This window comes from Theropithecus gelada, chromosome 1 (genome assembly GCF_003255815.1).
Source record: "Theropithecus gelada isolate Dixy chromosome 1, Tgel_1.0, whole genome shotgun sequence".
In the NCBI taxonomy this organism is placed as follows: Eukaryota; Metazoa; Chordata; class Mammalia; order Primates; family Cercopithecidae; genus Theropithecus; species Theropithecus gelada.
The window spans coordinates 114982906-115000769 of NC_037668.1; the positions used below are offsets into that span (position 1 = coordinate 114982906).

General features: G+C 45.6%; 1 pseudogene; it reads left to right on the forward strand.

Annotated features, from left to right (window-relative positions):
* Nucleotides 1-375: 375 nt before the first annotated feature.
* Nucleotides 376-2460, forward strand: LOC112628489 (annotated as a pseudogene).
* Nucleotides 2461-17864: the final 15404 nt, after the last annotated feature.

The following is a 17864-nucleotide window of genomic DNA, read 5'->3' on the forward strand; positions in this document are numbered from 1 at the left end:
CACTTGCCAACATCTTTCCCAAGCCTGCCAGACCGGGGCGCAGTACCACCCCCTTGCTGCCAGACAGGTGGCCTGTCCTGGGAGCAGGAAGGGGAGTTCAAGGCAAGCAAGGCCCACTGGGAGCCCCCTGCTAGAAGTGCTCTCCCCTTCCTTCTTTTGGAGGTGGCAGTTACTGGGCAGCATGACCCTGAGGAGGAGATAAGCTGCCTCTGATAGGAAGGTTTTATCTTTGAGGTTATTGCAAATGTGCCTGACTTCTTCATCTGGTTCCGTCCGGATCTGAACTGGTAGCCAGATAAACTGTTTGCAGCCCCATTTCATGTATTTATCAAGTCTAAACAATTGTCAGGAGGCAATTATCCCCCCAGGAAGCCAATGGCAGATAAGCAGTGCCCCGCAGTCTGGTTCCAACCATGGAATCCGTAAGTTGTCCCTCTTTGCCCTGTGCAGATTTTCTCCTCTGTCCCTGCTGCTCTAAATTTTAAAGGAGGTTTGATGTTCCAACCCATTTGTTTTGGTGTTCTTTGCCCATAGCCCCAAATAAAATCTAATGGTTTTTATAGGTGGATAAATCCTTTTTAAAGGCTCTTTTGTTATCACCACGGGGTTTGTGAGCACTAAAACTGGGTTTTAAGGGATCAGTGAAACCTTAGAATCACCGTGTGCTGTATCTGGAAGGAACTGTGACCACTCGGTACAGCCCCTTCAAGCGGTAGATGAAGAGGTTGAAGCAGGAAGGGATTTGATGGCTTGTGAAGGGAACGTGCTCTTCAGAGTTGGGCAGACGTGCAGCTGAAGCTTGGTCTGGCCACTGATCTGCCGCCCAGCCTTGGGTAAACTCCTGGAGCCCGTTTCCTCACTGATTACATGGCGATACCAATCCAGACTCCACAGTATTGTGAGAGGTAGTAAAACTCCCTCTGGTCAAGGTCACACAGACAGCTGCGGGGCAGAGCTAATACCAGAACCTTAGTATCCGGGCTTCCAGGTCTTTATCCTTTCCATTATTCTGCAGGAGGTCTTCAGGCTACTGTTAAATAAAAAGTAAAGCTTCTACTTTGTCCCACCCAAAATTCTAGTTCAGTGTTTCCCAGACAAAGCACCTCCAGCAGGTCTGAGGCTCAGTTCTATGTGGGGACTCATGTTTATACGATGATAGCATCTATATTTTTTCTGGATGAACTAATAATCGACTTGCCATTGTATTTAGGAAAAACCAGACATCACCTCATGGACGTCTAATTGAAAGGGACCGTCAGTTATTCCATTCATTCTGGCAAATTTTCTTTTTAGCTTTGGTTGCAGCAGGAAGAGAGAAACGTCTGGGGGGCTTTTTGTCTGGTGGAAAGGCATCACTGGTCCACAGCCGAAGACCCCTGGATGACCTATCCCAAGGTCCCAGCCCGTGTCTGAAGTCCCAGGGCTGGTCGCAGGCCGACCTTGCAGCCCTCGCCAGAGCGTTGTCTGCACCTCGGACACTAGGTGGCGCCACAGGAACATCCTCGCGGCCCGAGGCGCGGTCGCAGCCGGGGAGCACTCACCGCGGTGCTGTGGAATTTTCTGTTTTTTCCACGCAACGTCAGGCGTCCTGCTGGCGCCCTCTCGCCACCGTGCCCTCCCGTCAGAAGCCCGGCTCCTAGCCGGGGAAGGCCGGGTGCTGGTCTGCCAGGAGCTGGGACTTGCGCCCCAAGGAGTGTCGAGAGTCTCCAGTGCCGCGCGTTCAACACCACAGGGCCAGGCTGTTTGCTCCCCATCGGTCGCTGCCCCCAGCACCCCGGGTTATTAAGGACTCATTTGCTTGGAGCGGCATCATTACAAGGGTGTGGGGTACTACATATACTCCGTATTTTTCTATTTTCGAAAGGCTGCAGGCGCGATGCACAGTGCGCTTGAACGGTGGGGCCTCGTGCTAGCCGGAGGAGCGAGCAGGGGCCGGGCAGGGGCTGCTCAGCCAGGCGGTCCCCGCGCGGCGGCCTCGGGAGGCCCTGCCGTCGTCCTTCACCCCTGGAGGCGGGTGCGGGGCGCTTCCCCTCCTCAGGGCCCTCAAACCGCAAGGGAGTTTCCTCTTCCCAGTCGATGGTCGTCCTCTCCCATTCCCGGCTGCATCTCCATTTACCCGTCGCCCATTTCCTCTGCCCATCCAGGCTTCTTGGCTCCGCTGGGGTCTCCGTTCCCTTCTCCCGGTCCCCCCGCCAGGTCGCGGCTCCTTTGTCCAGGACTCCGCAGGGGCTTCACCCAAGGGCGCTGGTTTAGGCCGGATCTGGGGTCCCTCGTCACTCCCAGGCTTCTTCCACTTCCGGATTCTGGAGAACCAGGAATCAAGCCCTGTGCGTGCCTCTCCTTCCTCCTTCGTGCTGAAAGCACACTTCAGGCACGCTTCCTGTCCGCGCAGGCATCAGTTCTGACAGTGAGCTAAGAACAAGGAGTTTCTTTTTCTTCCCCAAAAGTTGCCTTTTGTAAGGACTATGTCTGCACCAGGGCTTGATACATGTTGCTACTCCTGGGAGTATGAGACTGGGAAGTTGATGGAAATGTCAACATTAGCTTTAATGGTGAGGCCAAAGGGAGAATGGACCCAGCATCAAGCCTGTGTAGAGGAGAACGGGAGAGGGAGGACCAGAACCAGGGCCCCCCGTTCACTGCCTTGGGGTGTCTGAATCCTGCCTTTGCTGTTGGTGAGCTCTAGGACTATGGGTAAGTTGGTTAACTTTTTGAGCCTCCGTTTCCTGTTCTGTCAAGTGGGAATACAACTCCCTAGCTCACAGAGTTGTGGTGAGGATTATGAACTATTATGCATCTACAGTGTCCTCCCCGCAAGTGAAAAGGCTCAGTAAATGGTAACTGTTATCATGGTCCAATCTAAACTTCCGTGCTTGCCTTTCACCAAATTGATGTTACAGAAATCAGAAGGTTCCTGTTTTTCCCACCTTGTTTGGAATTAGGAAAAACTTTCCCTGCGCCGTTAATGTTATATAGGCCTCTTCTCTCCAAGACAGAAAGGAAGAGAGGGTAACGGGGCTTATTTTTTTCTCCCAGGACTCTTGAGGAGGGATTCAGGATGCGGCTGTGCCACTGGGGATAAAGGGTATAACACTGGGGCAGGTCAGCTTCCTCGTTGGTACAGTGGGACTCTTATACAGGCCCCTTTCTTTCCAGCACCAGATACTGCTACACCATCTCATTGGCATGGACCTATATGTGGCAGCAAGTCCATCTCATCGCTTTTGGTGAAAGTCAGCACAGTTTGTAAAGATTCTCATTGTGAGAATGGGTAAACCATCCCTTTTATTAAAAATCAAACCAGAGATTCCTTTACCTATCAGTACCCCCTGCTGCTAAAAAGCAGCAGCTAAAAAGCAGCAGGAGGTATTGATAAGGGAAGTCCTATCTAATTTACTGGTTTAGAGAATGACTATCCTCATTTTAAGACTTAAACATTAACCCCATTAACACCTCTGAAAAACCCTCCCAACATGTTTATCTGATTGACATCATGGGGTTGGAGGTCACTGTAGACGAGGAACTGGGACACCAAAAGGAGAAACTCTGGCCGCCCTTGCACCCTGTTTCCAATGCTGGTCCAGCATCACCCACAGATGCTAAGGAGCGCTGGAGACCTTACCAGCCCCTGTGATTGGTCACCTTACTCTTCCACGGACAGAGCAATGAACTTAGATTCCTGCTGGGATCCTTTGAGGGCAAGCATACCCTTCTTCCAGCTTGTACTGTGAACTCTGCTGCAGCCATAAGGACTGTCTGTGACACTGAGCCCGAGATGACTGGGCCCTGTGCTCCCTCCCGGCCCCACAATCCTTGGCCTGCCACAGAGAACTGAGCTCTTTTATTAGCACCATGAATGTGACTGATACAGCTAGCCATTCCCTCGTGCGAATGACTCAGTTTATTAATGCTCTGCTAAAGATGGCTTCTTTGCTTGCCAGCAGCCTTAAACAGTATTTCATTAAAACTGGCTTAATTATTTTGAGAAGACGGCCCAATTAAAAGCTATACACTCCCTCTATGTAAGTGTTTATACATAGAGCTGTATATATAATACATATTTGTAAGTGTGTGTATGTATATGTGTATGTATGTGTCTATAAATATATAGGCTTAGCAATTTAATTACATGGGATAAATTGTTGGAAAAAGTACCCAGGAGCTGGTCCCCTTTCTGTTGCCAGATTCAGAGTAGAGGCCACCCCTCTGCTCTGGGAGAGGCTGGTGTTGGTGGTCTCTCAATGACTCCGCCGTGAAAGTCCCAACTGCACAGAGCCCTGCCCCAATTTCAGGAGCCAGCAGCCTCAGGAGAGGCGGATCCTGACCTCTGCTCTGCTCTTGGGATGGCCTTTCCCTTCCCAGCAGGGTTGAGATACTTGGGCTGGGAAATGTGGCAAAGTGTTTGCCAAAGCTCGGGAGAGACACAGACTTGGGGCTTTTGTTTCTGGAGCTGGCTGTCTAGCTTTCCTAATGAGCAAATATGTTCTCTTTAAGGAAACAAACAAACAAAGCAAAAACACCCATTCATCTGGATTTTATTCATTTGTTTTAAATACAAACAAACAAAAGGAGAGTGGTTATTTCTGCACCAACTATTTCAAATGCAAGTTACTCCATTGCTCGGGGTGGTTGGATGGTGCTTGTCACCATAGGACCCACAGGGCTAGTTCCAACTGTTATTTGGTAAGGCTTTTTTTCTTTCCAAAATTCCCAGTGTTCCTTTAAGGCCCATTTAGCTGCGGGTTTTGTTTATTCTCCCGGCAATCAGCATTTAAAATAAGACAAACAAGCATTTTTCCTGGGCTGTGATTCCCCCCAGCCAGCCTCCACCTGCACACCTGAAGCCAGCATGTCCAATCGAATTTCTCTGTAACCCATATCCCCTTTAGAGACTTACCCCCTTCGTATACCAGGCTGGAAATAGAGAACTTAAGCAGGGCAAATGTAATTTTAAGAATTGCTAATGATGCTAGAAATCTGCAATGCAATTAGCATCATTGGATTTGGCGCTCCTCCGAAGGCACAAAACTCCTTGTCATAGCGCAGTGGCAGCAGCGGCAAGTGCCTCCGCATGTGCCGGGCTGTCCGGGTATGCTGGCAGCCGCTTTGCACTGAGATGTGAGCAGTTGGTTAGGCTTCTTCTCTTTCTTTCTCACAGATACTGACTTCTTTGTCTCTTCTCTGGGTTGCAGAGGGATGGGTGTTTTCCATTGATTATAACTTTAGCATTTGACCCTCCAGTGCAGTCACCCTGTTTTTTAGAAAACTGAGACTCTCACTTTGTGAACTCCCTGTGCTCTCTGGGATTTCAGCGCTGTAGTTCAACTACCGATCCCCCTGTCCTGAACTCCAGTACTTCTGATGCTATTAATTGGTACCTCAACAATTGTGGGGGCCTTTCCATCATTGCCCACCATAGGATATACTTTTCTTTCTCTCTCTCTCTTTTTTCTAATTTCCTTGTCTTCTTCACTCTCCGTGGAGCCAGAGGTAGTATGAAGAGTTAAAAATAGGAATATAAATAAAGCCAGAGGGAGAGAGGGAGTGAGAAAGAAACATTTTAAAAAGAGAGGAAATGAATTATTGGTTTAAAAATAAACCTTTACTTTTTCGCAGAAAAATTATTTTTGTTCTCTGGAAAAATAACATGGGCTAGGCATGAGAAGCATGTCAGCTGGCTAAAAGATTGCAAAATCCAGAAGCTGATCCTGATGGGTCTGTTCAGTTTAGCAAGGGTATCTACTAGGGGATCCTCTTTTGAATACGGAGGCCCAAATCAGAAGCTTGTAGAGGGGAGCTATTCTTCCAAGATTCCAGATGTGTCTGTGAGACAATACGTTACAGGGCAAATTGATTTCACCCTCGGGAAACCAGGGAGATTTTCAAAGTTATGTCTGCAAAGCCAGCTAATGCAATTCCCCATTAGTGCATTAAAGTGTGCCCTTATTAATTCAAACATAAAGGCAACAAAATAAGCTGTTAAATTTAAAATATAATACATATATAATGAGAATGTGTGAAAGCCTTATTCAAATGAAAATACAGGAGTGTTTGAACTACTGAGGTATCTTTTGTATTGAATTATGAGCATATGTAATAGATTTAATTATTAATTTCCCCATTGTTCTATGCACACAGACAGGGTTCAAGGCACAGTCATTCTCTGGCTTTCATGGATCTAATTTGTATAATTATTGCCTGAATAAAAAATTGCTCCAATTCCTAGCTCTCTTTCTTTCTTTCCCCCTTCTAAATACTATTTCAATGCTGCATTCCAAAAGGGGAACACCTGCCACTTCTTCAAAGTCAGCTGATCATTTGGAATGATGGACGGCGCTGCTGCCGATGACGTCCCCTTTCAAGTCTCTTTGTCTAAGTGAATTATCGTGCATCCTTTTAATTTTATTGAACAAATTATATTTGTCAAGGTCTATCTTTGTAAATAAATGATAACTAGAGACACATGGATGCGTATTTCTGCTGTTCAAGGGCTCTTGTTCCATTTCTGGAAGCCAGATGAACATGGAACAAAGGAGAAACTTTCCTCTAAAAGCAATTATCTTTCTGCATTCCCATCAGTATAATTATATTGCAGGGAATTTTAAGAAGCTGTAGAAGTAGAATTGAATGCTTAAACTGTGTTTGCTGAATTGCTATGCAAAAGTTGAACAGGCTGTATTGCATCACGCAAAATAGTCTAACTCTCTCCTGGCCACATTTCTGTAAGTTTAGAATGCGCCTGAAGGGTGGAGATGGTGTGGGGGAGGCGGTGGGGACGGGGATGAGGTAGATCAGATTTAGGGTTTCCTGTGTTTCTTGAATGGAATATTTAATGACATTTCTGAAACCTGAGGGCTGTTAGCAAGGTGACTGGGAATGTGTCTAATAAAGCCACCCATTCCAGTCTGGTTGGAAAGCTTCTGATTTGCTGATTGCTCTCTGTCTGAAACAGTCCTGCTAGTTTAGTAACTAATCCATGAATGGTGGTGGGATAGAGGGGACTGTTCATGAAATGATGGCAGCAGCAATTACACTGCCCCCAAAACCAGCCAGCAGCTGGCTTACAGAGATATTGAATGTGGTTTGTGTGGCTACTGTGTCAATACTGTGCATCAATCAGCATCATTCCTTCCTCATCAGCTCCCCCACGATTTAGTGAAGTAAACTGTTGCTGTGAGGTAAGTTGTATTGTCTGATCACTGACAGCTCAATAACCTCATTCCCGCCCCTTCCCAATTTTTCACGAACTCCCTGATGAACATTCAGGAGGAAAATAAAGCACCAGTGAGAAGTGGCAACAGAGAATGCCAGAATCATGGGTTAGTTTAGTATGGCTGGTAGGTTTTGAGTTACTGGACAATTGATGGGATAATATTACAGTCTAGAGATCTTGAAGAAAGGAAACCTACAAGCAAGGATGACCTTGTATCCTCTCAGAGAAGTGAGTGAAAGGGTGAATCAGGAGCCTGGAGATAACTCCCAGTTCACAGAGGCCGCATGGAACAGTGGCATGAGCATGGGCTTGGGTTGGAATGGAGACAGTCCCTGTCCCTCTGCCTTCAGTGTCCACAATGGTAAGATGAGGGATCAGGACCAGATGATTGAATAGCCTATCTTTAGATTCCGGGTCTAAGGTCATGAAACCCATTGTACAGGGTATTGATCTCCATAGGAAAGTGGTGGAGGGAAGGTCCCTGTACTAGGATTGCATTGTCAGAACTTTATGAATGTGTCAAAGGGGAAAAATGATTTTTTTTCTCTTAAGAAAAAGGAGTCCACTGCTTTCGATCTCTAATTTCTGTGGCTGAGGTTTGGTGATAAGCAAGAACTGAAACCCACTGGATCATTGCAGATGACATGATCAGAAAGTGGTAGGCCTATAAAATAGGTTTAAAATGGTGCCTTGGCCATCTTGGTGATTGAGAAGGCTCCTCTCTCAGGAGAAAGTGGCCAGTGGGACTGATTTGTTTGATTCAGATCATCTCACTAAGCAGCCAATGAAGGGAATGTGCCGAGAGAACCAGCATGTCCAGCTTAGTGTTGAATTCAGTGTTCCCTGAAAGTGTCAGACCCTCTGCTGGAGCTAGTAATAGAAGGTCATATGGTCCCTGTCATCAGGATCATGTTGCATACATATGACAGTGAAGCCAGGTAGGAACATCTGTGATTCTAGGACACAGGGATCAGGGCCATGACACAGGTCTCCTGGGAGGGAGCCTGATGGGGGCTGGGGTAGTCAGGGAAGGCCATGGAAGGAAGTGAGGCTTGAGTAGACACAGTCAGATAAAGGTGGGGGTAGACAATGGTAACAGAGGGAAGAATACGTGATAAGCAGTGACATAAAGCAGCAAGACATGTTCAAAAAGCTGCTAATGCTTCAAGATGGCCAAGGCAGAGGGTGAGTGTGGGTGAGCAAAAGGGATGAGGCTGAGGAAATCAGCACGTGCCAGACAAGGGGGCCTAGCCAGGAGGCTCAAACTTTCTGCTCTGAGTTACAGGAAAGGGGAGAGCACTGAAGGAGTGTCACAGGTAAGCAGTGTGTCAGGGTCAGAATTTAGAAGGGCCATGTTGACAGCCAGGACTGGATCCTGGGGTCCCTGTGCAAAATGAAAATGTGGGCCCATTTATTCAAAAACCAGAAAAAAAAGGTGCTGTTAAAGGCTTTAAAATACAGAGCATTTCCCTTCATTCTGCAGTCTCTCAATCTGTCATGGCATTTTTTATCCTCTTTAATGTCATGTCCCTCCAGTCTTCATGGCAGGACACTTGTGGGACAAGTACAGACTTCCGTGGGAGCTGGAGCCCTCCCTGAGACTTGGGACACATGTGGTCCACACTGACAGCTGGCTCTTCCTCTCTGGGACTGATGTGCCATGCTTCAGCTAGGGGCAGGAAGATGCAGCCAGGTGTCTCTCCTTCCCGGAGGCCTGGTGCTCCCACCCTTGGTGAGCAGGTAACCCCTGAGGGTATTGCAACTTCCCTGTCAAGATGCACTGGGTATCTTGGTTAAGGTTGAGCCTGAGGCTTCCTTTACCAAGTCGCCTGCTACATGCATGGTAGCACTGACAGCCTGGGGTGAGGATGGCCACTGCCACACCCCCTTGCAAGATACTGTGGAGCACGCTCACCAACCCTGCCCCTCTCCACCCTGCACCCAACCCTCCACTGAAGTGGAGTGGACAGTGTCACTGGGACAGGTTGTGGGGGAGGCTGGGCAGGGCCCAGGGTGCCAGGGGCAGGAAAATGGGTAGCCGAGAATCTGTCCTGGGAGGCAGGAAGGTGGTAAGAGATGCTGCACATGAGAACCAAGACCGTAAACCTCCGGCCCATGGTTCATGTGCCATGGACCTCACTTCCAAAACAGTAAATCATTCAGAATTTCAAGATGGCAACCAGAGAGCATTTGCCCTCAAGCATGGGCCCTTCTGAGCATGGATCCCTGTGCTTTGTGACTACAAGGATCACTCACCCTTCATGAAGCCCATTGGTGGCAAGGCAACTGTAGCAGAGGTAGCAGAGCTAGGCTTAAGGCCGGGAACCCACCAGGAAGGGGCTGGAGCTATCTGGTGATGAGTGCTGAGAACTACAGTGAACATACTGGTGGTGAGAATGGAGAGGAAACAATGAAGGGAGATATTAGGAGGTAGAAGCTGTGGGATTAAGAGGCAAACAGGACTTAGCGGGGATCAGTGAAGCCGTGGGATATAGGGTCACTTACGGGGTTCTAATATGGGTAATTGGTACTTTGTGAAATACTTTTACATAAATTTTGTCACTTAATCTGCAAAACATTATTGTTACTTCCATCTTATTGGGGGAAAATAGCTGAAAGAAGTGAGGTAATTCACTCAAACTCCTCTGGTCAGAAGACCTGGGATCAGCCCAAGGCATTTGCTTTTGATGGCACGTTCAATCCACCATGACTCCTCTGCTGCTCTGGATGCGTCTGCCTTGTTTGTTTGTTCATTCATTCATTTATTCATTGCTTCCCTCAACAAGTACTTATGAGGGGAGCACAAGGTGCTGGGCATTTGTCTAGGTGCTGGAGGTCCATTGATGAACAAGCCAGGCAAGGCTTCCACTCTCATGGAGTGCACATTCTAGCAGGGCCCGGGTGCCAGATTTAATCAGAAGTTTCGTTCGGGCTTTAAGGGCCAGTGGAAGCCATTATTTATTTATATTTTCTGTTTCTTGTCCCAGTTTCTAATGAATTAGAGTTTGATTAGCTTCAACAGAGCACTATGACTAGAGGGAGAATAATAAAGTGTCCTTTCATCCACCCCTATCCAAAAGCTGTGTGTAATTAGAAGAATCAAACCCTGTACTCTTCATCTCCACCTGGGTTGGCAGAGGTCAGTTTATTCTGTAGATACATAATTATGTTGTTTTGCTCTTTCATTTAAAAAATATATTATCTCTTTCAATGAATCTCATAAATCTGAGGTTAGGAGACTGGATACCTCTGATAAAGAATACATTTCGAGGTGTTACATTGTTGTCGAGCCAACAGCAATGGTTCTGAATGCTGATCAGATGACCCAACTGTACCGGTCAGAAAGGCATTTACTGGCAACTCAGTCCCTTCTATGGCTTATACCACAGAAGACCATCAGTAATGCATGTGTTGAATGATGTTAGGATGAACCAGTTTTCTTCCTTGGTGCACAGCCCCAAGGAACTAGAATGACTACCAGATGACTCTGGGTGCTAGGGCATGAGCATTCATTATGTGAAAGAAGTTTGGAGACTGAAATCCTTTTAAAGGCAATGTTTCACTTGATAGGAAACAACATTATAATAAGACTAATCAAGATCACTGAGTTAGTAGTCATGGATAACTAAAATCATTATTCTTGCAGTACAAATTCCTGGACCTGATGATACCTCTGTGGCCTGTCATGTGTCAGAGAGTCTGCAGGAATGTAACATGAAAACCAGTAATACCAGAGGTGTAGAGCAAACTCCAGTCTATTTGCTCTGGAATGTCCGGAGATGGCCCTTGGCTTCTGAACTGATGGCCAAAAGTAGGTGGAAGAATAAGTGGAGGAGTTGGTCTTAGAAGGTCCAAACAAGGCAGACGCATCCAGAGCAGCAGAGGAGTCATGGTGGATTGAACGTGCCATCAAAAGCAAATGCCTTGGGCTGATCCCAGGTCTTCTGACCAGAGGAGTTTGAGTGAATTACCTCACTCCTTTCAGCTATTTTCCCCCAATAAGATGGAAGTAACAATAATGTTTTGCAGATTAAGTGACAAGTAGGCCTGGGGAAAGTGGTGGATCAAGAGGAAGATTCAAACCAAGTGCATTGAGGAATCTGAAGACCCTGCCCATACCAACCAGTACTCCCCTGGCCCAGCACCATCATCCTGGGCCCCATGTGACTGCCTATCGCATACAGGAGGCCTTATTGTATGTCTGCTGTGTGTGGCATGACTCCTCCTAATGGCGTTCCTTTTCCCGCCCTGTGGCATTGCTCTGCTCTCGCAGTCTCTCTCCATAGTAACAGAAGCTTCCACTGAGTTAACACCTCAACCTATTAAGCTTAAGTGCTTTTCAAAACATTTTATTATTGGCTGAGTGTTTGTGAAGCAGTTTACCTTGGACCCCGACTGGCTTCAAGAGGTTTGAGCCTGTCTTGTATGCCAGGGAAGCGGCGTTGCAAACCCAGCACATCCCAGCACTCAGCTTTCCACCCTTTCTTTACCTCTCTCACCAAATGGCTGTGAGGCCATTCATGGGAAGGCCACGACGAATTTTGATTTCAGTCTTTGTGTCATTACTTAGCTAATTTAAAGATGGGTATCAGCCCTTAAAATTAAAAATTGTATGTTACATGGAAGGACTTCACCCACCCAGGGTCAGGCAATGAGCATATGATGAGACAAATGAGGGAGTGGCACTTTCCATGTTCCTCTACTGAGTGAGGATCCCAGTGGACCATGTCCTGGGTCCTTTGTGGGACACTTCCTGGTGTTGAGTTCCCTAACTTCTGTTGGCTGCCAGGCACAAGTGTCAGCATTCATGTTGCAATCCTGATGCCATAGTGTGGCTACTTCAAGGAAATAGTATTCATAATATTGACATCTTCTTAAAATTATTTAAATAGGCACCCCAGTGTTTCAGGTAAAAGCCACGAATCTTGAGCAAATTTGACTCATGAGGTACCTTCAGAGAACCATTTTAGCTGGTATGTGTGTGTGAGGTGGGGCAAGGGTAGGGTTGGGTATTAAACATCAGAAGGTCATGCTATGTAATACATGCAATATATAAAGTACTAATTCAATAAAACCATAGCAGGTGCTGTTGTAATTCTTTTTTTCTGCATATAACATAAAATTTTCAATATAAATATTAATGCATGTTATAAACTTAAGGTAGCTTAAGCAAATAGGATAAAGAACTCCATGATAACAAATCACAGTGCATATTCACAGCTGGTGAGATAAATTCCATTCATGAGGCGATTTTGATTTCAACCCCTTATAAGAGAATTGTGAGATAGTGGCAGCATCTAATCTTGAGGTAGGTAGATAGTGGTGAGATGGCTACTCATGAATAATTTTAAAATCAATCATCTGTGGCTAAATGTAGTGGCTTCAAATCGCTTCACAGCTTTGGGCTGTGGAGGGGAAAAGCCATTGTGGTGAAATAGAGTAAGAAACAGGAGATGCAAAGCTTTCCTCATTTCTTGCTTCAATTCGATTCCTGTTCTTTAATTGCTCTGGGACTTAAGATTCCTTTTCCTGAAGCTACAGCGTGTTCTACATCTTCTCAGAGCTGGGTCCTGCCGCCCGCCACACACAGCGGGTGAAGCTGCTCCCCCGCTTCCGGCTGCAGGTGGCTCAGCAACTTGGGGGAAGCCCAGTTTGGTACCTTTCTGGACATCCTAGGGGACCTGCAGTTCAGCCACAGCGAGACCCAGGGAGGGGACAGCTGGTGTCCTGGCAGCTGGGCTTCTGCACTGCCCATGACTTTGAAGACACAGCATCAAAGAACAGAATGGTGCCTTAAGTTTCTGGAGGGTCCTGGAACTAAAATGTGATGAGAAAATCTGTGTCAGGAGGAGATGGCAAGGAGGGAAGCGTGGTCTTCCAGCCACAGCAGGACTCGGGGTGGTGCTGGGCCATAGATGTGTGCCCACCTCATTGGAGTGCAGGGCTTGCGGTGGGAGCTAGTGGGCACAGCAGCGTTTACACTGTACAAAGTAGACACTCTTCTGCAAACCTTCCTCCCATAACTCCCTGCCCTCAAGTGTGGCCTAAACTGCATGAACCTAAAACATTCCAACAGTATATTGATGACAGCTAAATTATCATGACACAACAACGTAGTTATATTGAACACTGCCTTTTAGCCATCCATGATATCTCTGTCTTGGTGACAAAATATTTTCCCACAACCACACATCTGTTTTCACTCTCAGGTCTTTGTATCATATCCTTATTCACAATTCATGATGACGATGATGATGATGGTGATGGCTATGTAACGTTAGGCACTAAGCACATTTCATATGTTAACTCATTTAATCTCCATAAGACCCCCCTGAGGTAGGTACTATTCTTATTTCTATTGAGGTCACATAAGGTCACATTTTGGTAAGTAGTAGAACTAGGTTTCAAATCCATGCCCTCTGGCTTTACCGTCTGTGCTCTTAACCACTTTGCAATGGTGCCTCTCATTTCCTCTATTCTTAAATAACAGAGGAGTGCAAGTCAGAACAATTACCTACAGGATTCAATGGTTAGAAAATTTTCTGTTAGTTACGAAGTATCAGCAACCAATCCACATAGCCCAGGGAATTAGCTTTGCGTTTTTGCATTCTTGCATGGATGCATTAAGAAATTTACTGATTTCCTACCACCTGCCAGACCACCATGCTGGGAGTAAGATGAAGGCAGATATGGTCCCTGACCTCATAGAGCTTCCACTCATTCTGGAAAGTTAACAAATTAAGGAGGTATCACAGTGATGTGTGATGAGGATTATGCTAGATGAAAGTATAGAATAACAACAGCTAATATTTGCTGAGCATTTTGCTATGTATTGTGTGATGGTTAATATTAGGTATCAACTTGACTGGATTGAGGGATGCCTAGATAGCTGGTAAAGTCTTGTTTCTGGGTGTGTCTGTGAGGGTGTTGCCAGAGGAAATTGACAGTTGAGTCAGTGGACTGGAAGAGGAAGACCTACCTTCAATGTGGGTGGGCACCATGCAATCGGCTGCCAGCCCGGCTGGAACAAAGCAGGCGGAAGAAGGATGAGCTGGCTTGCTGAGGCTTATGGCATTCCTTTTTCTCTTGTGCTGGATGCATCTGTCTGTTCCTCCTGCCCTTGGACATCAGACTCCAGGTTCTTCAGCCTTTGGACTCTTGGACATACACCAGTGGTTTGCCGAGGGCTCTCAGGCCTTCGACCACAGACTGAAAGCTACACTGTTGGCTTCCCTACTTTTGAGGCTTTTGGTCTCAGACTGAGCCATTACTGGCTTCTTTCTTTCTCTGCTTGCAGATGGCCTATCATGGGACTTTGCCTTGTGACTGTGTGAGTTAATTCTCCACAATAAGCTCCCTTTCATATATACATGTATCCTATTAGTTCTGTCCCTTTGGAGAACCCTAACATATATTGCTATGCACTATTCTCAGTGCTTTAAATGGATTCATTCATTTAATCCTGATAGCTACCCCGTGAGGTAGGTACTATTTTATTCCCATTTTACAGATGAAGAAATGGAGGCACACCAGGATTATAGAAATGCTGAGCGACACAGGTATTTAACGGTGGAGCCAGCAGAACACATCTGGGAGGGTTAGCTTTGCCTGGGAGTTTGGGAGTCCAGTTTCAATCAATTGGTGAGCAGTACTCATGGAGATAATGAAAAATGGGAGGTCTTTCATTCAGTTAGTGCCTTTGTTCATTCAAAAGCATTTATTAGTAGACATCTTTAATGTGCAAAGGTCAAGGGAGTGGTTGGTGGTTGGTGGTAGATGGATATAGAGTTGGATAACATAGGGTGTTTACATTTGAGACATAATTCAGTAGGCAAAACTCTATTATGTATTTAAGGGCATAAAAATAAAGAATTGCTCCTTAGTCTCAAATTGATATGTTTTAAATATATATATAATTATAAAATAATAAAATTATGCAAAAGTATTCATCACCTCACATACTTATCATTTCTTTGTGGTAAGAACATTTAAAATTCAAACTTTTAGAAATTTAGAAATATACAATACATTCTTATTAACTATAGCCACCTTGTTGTGCAATGGAACATCAGAACTTGTTTCTCTTGTCTAACTAAAACTTTGTACTCTTTGGCCAACATCTCTCCATTACCCACTCCCTCCTCCCCAGCCTCTGGTAACCACCAGTCTACTCTCTACTTTTAGGAGTTCAGATTCCACATGTAAATGAAATAATGCAGTATTTTCCTCTCTGTGCCTGGCTTATTTTACTTCTTAATTTAATATTCTCTAGATTTATCCACTTTGTCACAAATGACAGAATTTCATTCTTTTTTTTAAGACTGTATAGTATTCCATTGTGTATATATACCACATTTAAAAAAATCCATTCATTTATTGATAGACACTTAGGTTAATTCCGTCTTTTGGTTATTGTGAATAGTACTGCAATTAACACGGCAGTGCAGACATCTCTGCAACATACTGATTTTAATTCCTTTGGATATACCCAGAAGTGAGATTGCTGGATCACGTGGTAGTTCCATTGTTAGTTTTGGTATATATTTAACAGAGGAGTTCAGGCAGATGAGTTGGCTTGTGCTTGTATGTGCACACACAGCTTGATGGAGTGGAGACTGTGGCCTTCAGAAGGGAGCAGGCTCCACTTCTAGCCTGCGTTGTCATACCTCTAACTGTGTAACCTTGACCAAGCCTTGGGCTTCTAGAACCTTAGAATGAAGCCCCTGTACCCTCATTTTACAGATGAAAAAAACTGAAGCTTAGAAAGTTGTCATAAGCTAGAGGAATATTTGAAAATGGACCAATTCTGATTCAAAAGTCCCTTTCAGCCCCTGAGACATAGGAATCTTAACTTGTAAATGATTGCTGAATTTTCCGATACTCAATGTACATGTTAGAGGCTTTAACAAGCTGCATATTTGGGAATTCAGTACTAGAGGAAGCCTTCCTAGAGTCAGTGAGAGGAACTTCCAAGGAAGAGAGGAAAGCAGCACAGGAAAGAAGAAGGAGATGCTCCCAGCATTTGGGGGTATCTTGGGTGGGAGCTTGGAAGTAACATGAAGGAGAATTGTGGGGCCACACAATGCTAGACTTGGCTGGAATGAAGGAGGGCTGTGAGAAATGCTGTAGGGCCAGTGGTAGTATTGGGGAGGTTTGGGAAAGTAGAGGAGATAAGGACAGAAAGAATGTTTCCCTAGGTTTAAACCTTTGTCTTGTTCATCAACATACCCAAGGGACACTTGTGCAAGTAATTGACATGAGATTTCTGTGCTGGTTTCGGTTGCTTTGGGTAAATGGAAGGGAAGTGTTTAATTACAAGTTCAGGTGGTAAAGGATGAGGCCTTGAAAGCCTCCCACATGGGAGCAGGATAATTCTTCCTCTTCCTCCTCCTCCTCCTCCTCCTTTTTCTCCTTCTCCTCCTCCTTCTTCCTCTTCCTTTTCTTCTTCCTCTTCTTCTTAGAGACAAGGTCTTGCTTTGTCACCCAGGCTAGAGTGTGGTGACCCAATCATAGCTCACTGCAACACTGAACTCCTGGGCTCAAGCAATCCTTCTGCCTCAGCCTCCCTAATAGGTGAGACCAGAGGCTCCTGCCACCACACCTGGTTAATTAAAAAAAAATTTTTTTTTTGAGATAGCGTCTTGCTATGTTGCCCAGGCTGGTCTCAAACTCCTGGCCTCAAGAAATCTTCCTGCCATTGCCTCCCAAAGTGCTAGAATTACAAGCATGAGCCACTGGGTCCAGCCCAGACTTTGTATAATCTACACAGTGATTATACACTGTGAAAGGCACAACCAGCCTTTCACATTCACCTGAGGCTTTTATATCTTCAACAAGACCACTCTTTAGTTTGGCCCCATTCACCTGCTAGAGTTGGCAGGGAAGAATGCAGAAATAAAAGAGAGTTTCCTATTTCCTCTTAGACAGTGAGTATATCATGGGCATCATCTAGTAATGGAGAGAGGAAAAACAGGAAGAAATGGAAGAAAGAGAGAGAAGGGTTGAGGGGAAGGGGAAGGTACACTTGGTAGCTCCAGTTCCTTTGGGCTAGATGCTCCCCTGGCTGATACTGCTTCGAAAGTCGTGTTGATGTCGCTCAAGTCGGTATGTGTTTTCTTTCCTCATTTTCTTCCTTTGCCAAAATAAAAACAACTGTGGCTCTTATTCCAAGCATAGTCAATGAGCAGCTACCAAGAGCGTCCTAGAAGGCATGTTTCTGAAGAATGTAATCTTGGCAATGCCGTTCCATCTGCACCAGTCAGGGAGGAATGGAGGCAGAATGCCTGCCACACACACTTTAGATCTGGAGATGTTCTAAGGTATAAGGGAAGGATGGTCTCTTCTGGAGAACTTTGCCTTAATCTCTGAATACATTCCCCCAAGAGTATAATATGGATATTTCCTCAGGCTGCCAGAGCATTGTAGAGTGTTATTTGACCAGTATATAAGAGATATTTGCTGTAACAAAAGTTCCACTGGGCTTGGAATCTGAAGACTTCAGTCTGCGATCTGGCCATTTTTACTTCCTAGCTATGGGTAAGTTGCCTTCTTCACAGCCTGGTAATGAAGAGCAAATGAGAAAAATGATGACAACACTTTGTAAACTGTAAAGTTGTGCAAATATTACTTGTTATTGTTACCTAGCAATACT